General features: G+C 49.2%; 1 non-coding gene across 1 annotated transcript; it reads left to right on the top strand.

The window, feature by feature from the left end:
- The first annotated feature begins 519 nt into the window (after positions 1-519).
- LOC147711493 (U6 spliceosomal RNA) lies at positions 520-626 on the top strand. The gene has a single exon (XR_015296253.1). It is a non-coding gene; the product is annotated as a U6 spliceosomal RNA (small nuclear RNA).
- The last annotated feature ends 8,735 nt before the right edge of the window (positions 627-9,361 follow it).

Raw genomic sequence — 9,361 nt, 5'->3', positions numbered from 1 at the left:
TGCCTCTGTTGCCTCGGCGCTCGTTCATGAAGGCGTCTGGGCTGCTGATTGGGGGGTCTGTCTTTGTGTGTTGGTGTTGACTATCCCTGTGGTAAGTACTGCATAGCGGTTTCTTTTTTCTCTTCTCTACGATGCCAACAGTGCGGGGAGCCTGGACTTTCTTTTTCCCTCAGAAGCCGGGTCTGGTGGATTGGTTTCCTGCTCCTTCCACTTGCTCCTCCCCGCGCTGGTATCCTGGTGAGCGCCTGGGCTGGTTCTTGGGTGCAGTGGGCTTGTGGTGCGCCCTTCCTGCCCCCTTGGTGAGTGCCGCGTAGAGGTCACTTTTTCCGCATAAACGTGGGCCTGTGTTTGACCTCGGTGGTTCGACTTCTGGCTTCCTTGTTTGTTCACATGGGTTCCCTTGTGTATGGACGCTGGCCATGGAAGGGGTGGTGGTGGACGCGCTCTCTGTTGGCTGCTGCGTTGTATGGACCAGGGTGAGACGGGTGGCTGCTCATCTGTCTCTTTGCACTATGTTCAGTGCTCGCTTCGGCAGCACATATTCTGCAATTGGTGCGCTACAGAGATGATTGGCATGGCCCCTGCGCGAGCATGACATGCAAATTCATGTAGCGTTCCATTTGCTCAGCCCTTCATCCAACAGGGGTCGATTACATGGGTGCCATTGAGTTGGGTAACATTTAATATCTGTTGTTCAGTGCATTGTTGCCTCCAGGTGGAGTGTCCTTGCACTTTGCTGTTCTGTATGTTAGGCTCATGGGTTCTCTGTGTGTGCCTTTCCCTGTTGTGCTTGGTTTCTTGGCCTTTTCTTGCCTTGCTGAGTCCCTGTGGCCTGGTGGTTGTGGTCATATACTCTTTTTTCAGTTGTCTGTGTTTCACTCTCTTGGTTTAGCTGCCTGTGTTGGCTGTCTGCACGGGGAGGATTGCCTCGATTCCCCTCGTGCCGACTGCTGTGTGTCCTTCTGTGCTGCTTGTGGTCTGCTGTTGCACTTTGGATCGGCTTGGTGCTGGGGGGGGGGGTGGCGTTGTTCACACCTCCTCCTGGTTGGGTGTTCGCTTGAGGCCTGGCTGATCTTCCTTGTTGCTTTGGTTGCTTCCTCCCTGTGCACTTGGACCCCTGGGGGAGGTCGGGGTTTGGTCTCTGGGCCTCCTCCTTGCGCTGCTTGTGCTCTGCTCTGTCGCTGGGATTGGCTGGCCTCCTCCCTTGCCTTGTGGTTTTTTTGCTTCTTCTGGTCCTGTTGGTTCCCGTCATCCTCTGGTCTCTCAGGGTGTTGGTGGGTTTCTGCTGGGTCTTCTCTTGCTGGCTCCTGTTCCTGCGTGCAGGCCCTGTGTGCTTGGCTGGTTGCTTGTGGTCGTTTTGCTGCCTCGGTCCAGGGCCCTTGGAATCTCCGGCCTGGTTCTCTGCCTCCACTGCCCCCTGCTCTGGCTGCGTAGTTGGCTCCCCTGCCTTCGATCTCCTGTCTTGGGCTGTGGTTCCCCTGCTGCCCTTTGTTTGAGGCTGTTCTGCCGGGGGGGGAGGGTCCTTCGGGTCTTCCTCCGGGGGTTGTGTGTTCCTTGGTCTTGTGGCTTTTCACTTGCTCAGTGCTTCTTGGCATCTGGGCTAGTGGGTCGATCCCTGTGGGTCTGCTGTGGCCTGTCCCCTTGGTGCCTGCTGCCTGGGCGGTTTCCTACCTGTGCTGGCCTGCGGTCTTGGTTTCTGTTGCGCCTGCTGCCTGTCCTGGGGTTTGGCCGTGTTGGATTTGGTTCCTCCCTGGCGTGGTGTTTGCTTGCTGGGCCAGGGCTCGCTTTGGGCGGTGTCTCCAGGGGTTTGTTAGCTTCTTCTTGGGCCTCTTTGCTCTGTCCTCGGGGCATCCGGCTGTCCTGTCCTGCGGGCTTCTGTTGTCCCTGGTCGGCTCTGGTGGGTGCCTGGTTTGGGGTGCGCCTGGGTCTTCCCGTTGCTGTTGCCTGTTCTGGTCGCCTCTGGCTGCTTGTCACTGGTGCCGTGAGCTTCTTGGTCTTCTGTTGGCTGCCTGCGGCCCTTCTGCCCCTTGGTTCCTGCCCTTCTGTGGGTTCAGGCCGGGTGTGTGCCTGTCTGGGTGCCTGCCTGCGGTTTTCACTGTTGGGCGCTTCTTGCTCCCTTTCGCCTGCCCCATTCTCGGGGTGTCTGACTTCTGTTGGGGTCTCCGCCTTGTTTTTCAGGGGAGGGGGGCTGTTGTGCCCTTCCTCTGTCCTGATGGGCCTTGGCCTTGTTGTGATGTTGGCTCCGGTGCCTTCTCGCCTGCCGCTCTGTTTCCCTCCGGTGGTGGCTGGGATCCGTTGGTCTTCCTTGGTGTCTGCCTTGGGTGGCCTCATGTTCTTCGGGTGCTCGGCTGTGGTGCCCTGCCCTATTTGCTGTGCCATTTCCCTTCTTGTGTGAGTTGGGTGTCTGCCTCCCCTGGTGTGTGGGCCGTTTTTCTGCTTCCCGCCCCTCTCGCTGCGCTTTGGGTTGCAGTTGGCTTTGTATCGTGTATGGGGCTTTGGAGGCCTGTCGTTGTCCCTGTGCTCCTGCGTGGGCTGTTTTCGGCCTGTGGCCCTTGCTCACTTGTTGGCACTGGGGTGTTCCTTCTCCCCTTGTTTGAGTTGGTTCTCACTCCCTTGTTGAGTGGTGTGCCTTTGGTTTCTTCGGGCTCCTCTCCTTTGCTTTCAGGGCCTGGGTTGTTCCAGTGTGTTCTGGGGGCCTAGGCTCTGCCTCTGTTGGTTTTGCCTTTGCGGTCCTTGTTTTGGCCTCCTGTTTGCTTGTGCGCTTGGGTCGCTGGTGCGCCTCTCAGCTTGGTTGCGTTGGGCTTTGTGCTGTGGGGCCCTCGTTTGCTTGGGGTCCTTGTTTGGTCCCTGCTTGGTTCCTTTCCTGGCCGCTCGTTCTCTTGGGCTTTTTCGCGGTCCTGGACTGGTCTTCTGTCCTTTCTGGTGCCACTCCCTTCAGCTGGCTGTGGCACTGGGTCCGTTGTGTGGGCTCTGGGATTCCTCCCTCTGCTTCTCCTTTCTCTGGGTGGCCTGGCTGTTGTTGGTTGCTGTGTCTTTCCCTGTGCCCCTTCCTGTTTGGGGGTTCTTTTTGCCTCTCCTTCCGGGTCCTGGTGGTGCGGTGTGGTGTGCCTCCTGGCTGGCTGGCCTGCCTGTTCTGCGTCTGGCTTCTTGGGGCTGGGCTGTGGGCCTCCTTGTTGGTCTTTCCTGTTTTGCCCTTCTGCCTTTGCAGTTTCACTTTTGGTGGTTATGTGGTGTTCTCCTTTCTACTCCTGGTAGTTGGTCCGGCTCTTGGTTGGTGTGGTTTCCTCCTTTCCGGTTCTGGGGTTTTGGTTTCCCTGGTTCCGTGTGGGGCCTCAGTTGTCTTTCTTGGTTGTGACCTGGTTTTTGCATGGTCTGTTTTGGGTTGGGCTTTTTTGCTCTCCCTGGCCTCTATTGGGCGGGTTACTGGGCTTTTTGTGCCGGTGTCTTCTGCTTTGGGGTCTGCCTCGGTCCTGGCTGCTTCTTGTGCTCCGGGTTCTTCTCCCGGTAGCGTGGCCTTTTAGGTGCTGCTGCTCTTCGGTGTCTCGGCTGAGGTTGGCCTTTGGTCGGTCATGTCCTGTGGCCTGGTCCTTGGTGGGTTTCTGGCCTTCGGATTCCCTGTTGCTGCTGTTGTCGGCGGGGGGTGGGGGGGGGGACTTGCTTGGTTTTCTTGCCCCTTCTCTTCCTGGCTGTTCCTCTGGGTTGGTGCTTGTTTGCTTGCATGGTTCTGCCCTCTTTGCGGCTCTGCTGGTGGCTTCCCCTGGTATGTTGTGGTGGTCCTGTGGTTGGTCATGTCGTCCCTCTGCTTTGTTTCTTCCTGGGCCTTTGACCCTCCCGCCCTGTGCGGGCTGTTCTCCTCTGCCCTTGTCTGTTGGGCTGGGTTGGTCTGTTCGGTGTAATAACAAAGAGGATCCAAGAGAGAAACGAAACGGTACCAAAAGGGGATAGCCCTCCACTCATATAAATTCAATACCAAAAAATCCCTGTACCGTGGACTTATAGCTAGCATACGTCAAAAAACCTTGAGTATAAACAAGTCTGGATATTCTTACTATCTAATTCCAAAACCACCCCCTTTCCCTTTTACGGTGAGGTGTGTGTACTCTTATGGCTGCTAGTCCTCTGCAAACCGCTGTTTGATGCTTAAAATCAGGAGGATCCAGGTTAGATTCAACTTGACAGACAGTCGGACAGACATTGTTGGATTGTGTTGAGTTGAATTTAACCTGGATCTTCCTGATTTTAATCATCAAACAGTGGTTTGCAGAGGACTAGCAGCCATAAGAGTACACACACCTCACCGTAAAAGGGAAAGGGGGTGGTTTTGGAATTAGATAGTAAGAATATCCAGACTTGTGTATACTCAAGGTTTTTTGACGTATGCTAGCTATAAGTCCACGGTACAGGGATTTTTTGGTATTGAATTGGTCTGTTCGGTCCCTGGTTGGGTGGCTGCCTGGTGGTGCCTGGGTTCGGGGGCGTCGCCCTTGGGGGTTCTCACCATTCTCCGTTGGGGTGCACCCGCTTCTCCTGGGCTTCCTTTGGTCGTTGCGGGAGGGGGCCTTGGTTCTGGCCCCTCTGGTTGCTCCCTTGGAGGCTTGGCTTTGCTTGTTTTGACCCCTTCTGGCTTGCCTGGGGAGTGGTTCTTGTGTTTTTTTCTCTGGCCGTCCCCTGCTAGCTTTTTGGGGTCTTGGTTCTGTCCACTGGGTTGGAGGTCTGGTTGTTTGGTCTCCCCTTCCTGCGTTTTCTCCTTCTTGTGGGCTCCTTTTTGCTCCTGTGGGTGCTGTTTTCATTCTGGTGCCCTTGGGTTTGGTGGGGTTCCAGAAGGCCGGGTCCTCTGCTTTGGTATTCTCCAATTTGTAAGGAATGGGACGAGGACAGGAGGGACCTGGGGGTAATGTCCTATTACTTATCGGTAATGTTCATTACCCCTGGTCCCGTTGTCCTCGTCCCATTCCTTACGCCCCTCCCTCCCTCGCTGGCGGGTGGCCTTCCTGTTGTTGACTTGGTGTTTTCAGGCTGCATGCTGGGTTGGTACCGCTTATGTACTCCCAGTGGGAGGGAGTGGGTAGGGTATCCCAGCATGCTCCTTTTTTTTCTGTTGTGGAGATGGTCATCTCCAATTTGTAAGGAATGGGACGAGGACAACTGGACCAGGAGTAATGAAGATTACTGGTAAGTAATAGGACATTATGAGTGTCTTTGCTGCAGTCCCTTTCCAGGGTCAAAAGAAGATAGCCTGCTTCCTGCTCTTAAAATCGTGCATCCTCATGTCTTTAAGTGAAATCAATTGGAGCTATGTGCACAGGCTGTCGGTAAATCCTTTGCTGGTTCGATTTTCCGCTGTAAATTTTTCCGCCCACACTCAATAGCAACATCTGTCACTATTCAAGTTTATTTTTTACTCAGGAATTGCTTTTACACCATTCATTACCCATAATGAATCCTGCGTATCAAGAGCGACATTAATGTGAAAATTAAAATGAAACGCCTAAAGTCATTAATATATATTCAAACAGCAAGAACCTACTTCTTCTAGGAATCAGATCCATCACATGGTACAGTACTATAGGACCCATTTTTGTATACAAACTCTAAGGCCAGCATTAACACATCTCTATTGGATGGTAACATATTTCAGGGACAGAGCCGCCACTTCTCAACAGGGCTGATTTACCTCTAATGGGACTGGACTAAGGTTTCCCAGTCTAGCTGTCATAAGACTCTACTACACTTGTCAACAAGGCTGCCACACCAATAGGACAGGACAAACACCTGTTAGCCAGGTTTCCACAACTTATTTTGTGGGGGGGAGTAGTGAAAAACTTCTCAGCAGATTTGCAACATCCCTCTTCCAGGAAACGTCAATGTACGTAAGAGAGTACCCCATCCTCCATTTAATGTTTTCTTTGATAGTGATGGAAAAGCTTCATTTCACACTTTAGTTGGATTTTTTAAACTTTTACAGTCCATAATGTATTATCCTAAAACCCAATGCCACCAGTAAGTCTGCCCTACGTTCTCAGTTGCCTTGCTGAACTTTGCCCCCTAAAGAGAAAAAAGCATCACGTATCTCATAAATTACCTCCTGTCTGAGGTAAGGATCAAAGGGGAGTCGAGAGGTGGACTTTATCCCACAGACAAAAGCGGTAGCTGCACCCTGAGCTCAGCCCACACTGACCTCCTCTTCTATCCAACATAAAATACCCGAGGCCCTCTTGTGCTGGACAAACATTACTTGAACAAAAATCTAGTTAGGCTGTTTTGTGCGCAGGTCTTAATTTAATATCATAATGTATCGTCTAGGGACAATTGTATCTCTGTGTAGAAGGCGCCAAAATACCGCCTCAGGGTCCAAACTGTGAATGTTGTGACAGAGAGAGAGAGAGAGCTCTTTGGAGGAGACACTGCAGACAGGACCTTAGAATAGGGCATCTGCATACCCACAATCCTTTGCAGATAAAGAACTTTGGGCCGTATGTATGAAGGTAGCAAGTAGCGATTCTGTAATAGCGATTTTTAAGAAATCGCTATTTGAGAATTGGTAATTGCTACGTATCAAGAAAATCGCAATTTTATAGCGATTTCTTGATATTCCTCAGTTGCGAATTCGCAAAGTGCAAATTCGCAATTAAGGAATACGTTCCCATTCATTTCTATGGGCCAGGAGGCCCGTAAGAATGGATGGGAAATTTACGATTCGCAATTTGCTATTCGCAAATTGAGAATATTTTCAAGGGTGCAGGAGTGTCCAAAGGACACCCTGTTGCACCCCTGAAATATGCATTGGTGCACATATGGCGCACATACATGCCCTAAAGGCATGTATGTGCGTCACATGGCACTTTGAAAAATGCAAAAATATGCATTTTTCAAGTAATTCGCAACTTACCACCAACTAGAAGTTGGTGGTAATGTGCGATTCCTTAAGGCCAATTTGCGATTTTTTTTGGCTTCTTACATTGCAATTAAGGAATCGCAAAATTTGCGAATCCGTAAATGCAATCGCAAAATAAGGAATCGCAAATTTTGCGATTCCTTATTTTGCAAGCAGATTTCATTGATACATACTATTAGGCCAAATTGCATTCGCAAACGGCGAAATTCTGTAAATTTCGGCGTTTACGATGTCAATTTGGCTTGATACATATGGCCCTTGGCATATACTCTCCCTTGAATTAACACACACGGATTTTTTAATATGAAATTTGACGCAGACAGTTACTTTGTGTACAGAGTATAGACGTACAGCCTGATATGTTTCCTGCAATGTTCAGCTCCCAATCTTTCCTTACTTGTGATATATGAAGGTTTAGAAGCATTTATCCTGACCCTGTAGTTATTGCAAAAGAAAGGTAAATGTTTGCTTTTCTGCTGATGTTTCATATTGCAAATCCAGATTTTTATTTTAGCTTCCATAGTTTTCTCCGTGGGGAAATAATGGTGGAAAGGCAGCACTCTTGATGAACATCAACGTGGGCTGACCTACCATACGTTGGGCATATAGTTTACTTTTGCACTTAACGTGGGAAGGTGTCCACATTGACAAAACAGAGACCCTCAGTGACATTTTGTTAGTATTATCTTGTATCTCTGTACTAAAAGCAAATTGCAGTCACCCACCTGAAGACTCATGCCATGTTGTTAATACTATCTCTAATTAACAATCAGAGGGGGGAGAGAGAGAAATCAGAATGGATTCATTCTCCCTGGGCATATTTAAATAAACAGTTAGAATCCATTCCTTGAGATTAAGGGTGTCTCCTCCACAGTGGGGAACACCTTTATGTTTGTAGGTCCCCTCACACACCAACAGGAGTTAACGCACATTGTCAGCGTAGTAGCCTCCCACCCTCATTTTTAACAGCACCAGCCCGGGGGCTTATTAAATAATTTTTAGTCACCCCACGAGCCAGGTTCTTTTCAACTATCACTATTTCCCAAATACCACAATACACTCACATTTATTCAAAATACCCCCTCACCAACACCACACATAGCCTAACAAGTGCTCCCACGTCTCCGTAGGTCGCAGCACGCCGTACCCCGTAGAGGGGTACGATGACCCCGATGATGAAGCATGACACCAAGGGGCCTGTTGGTGTGTGAGGGGACCTAAAAACATAAAGGTGTTCCCCACTGTGGAGGATACACCCTTAATCTCAAGGAATGGATTCTAACTGTTAATCCTATCTCTCCATATTGAATTTGCATTTACAAAACTTCATATTTGGTGTTTAAAGCCAGATATCATTTCGGCCATGCAGCAAACTAATCAACGTTGTTTTGCGTTGTAAAATATTTTTGTAAACATATTTTATAGTATCAAGAAATATGCAATATTTCCAACCACTACAATGGCAGCTTATGTCTTGTACATTTTCGAAAATGTAATCTAAATTCAAAGTGAAAATTTAGTGATCAGACCCATGTCACTTCAGCTTAGGGACACTGTTTTTTTATTCAATTAGTAAGGAAGAGTGTAAGAAGAGTGTCTGATAAGTACATATTGAGTGTGGGCCTTGGTTCTCATGAGCGACCAACATCAACAGGTCTGCAGGCAGTTGACGGGAGGTATTTTGGAAACAGATCTTCTGTGGAATGATGTTTGAGAGGACAGAAGGCCAATTATAATCAAGGTTGTTTAAAACACACCACTGAAACGGTGTGGATGAGAGCTCTGCCCAGCAATAACTCCATGATTACTTTAGGGCCCGGATATCCCAATCAATCCAGACCTACAATTTCGAATGAAAAGGAAAAATTAGCTATTCTACCTCCAAAAGAAATTCTTTGAAGTTCCTCTAGCTCTGCCAAATGCAAATCTTGTCTTGCTTGTATTTTCTGCTTCACGCTTGAAGCATGCTTCCAGGACAGGTCTGCTAGTCTTCTAATAAATGGCCAGAAACAGTGTTTTGTGCCCACAGTCCATGGCGTAGCAGTGGTTGCAGCCAGAGCTTAAGCTTGGAAGCCCTGAATAACCAGAGCTTCACAGCAACAGTACCAGAACACTAATTCAAGTACAACCAAGGAGCTGCCCGTACACAACATTGCCTCTGGTGGTTTAATGACAAAACCAGCACAATAACTCTGTGACGGTAGGGCCATTGCCTAGAAGCAGCTTGCTAAGAACACAAAAGGATCCAGACTCAGCCTGCATGTTTTTGCATTAATACAAATCTTTTCGCCAGATTTTGCAATTTGGTGGCATTGTCTAAGAAATTCATAACTAATGAAGATTCTGATAATCAGCACTGGGAACAGAGTAAAACAAGTGGCAACACATTTACTTCAGGGAAAGAATGTAACAAAAATCTATGCATGAATTATCTGCAAAGAACTCAATTGAAAAAGGCTGCAGTAT

This window comes from Lissotriton vulgaris, chromosome 5 (assembly GCF_964263255.1).
Source record: "Lissotriton vulgaris chromosome 5, aLisVul1.2, whole genome shotgun sequence".
Lineage (NCBI taxonomy): Eukaryota > Metazoa > Chordata > Amphibia > Caudata > Salamandridae > Lissotriton > Lissotriton vulgaris.
Note: the sequence above shows the minus strand (reverse complement) of the source record. Positions and strands in the feature narration are given on the sequence as shown.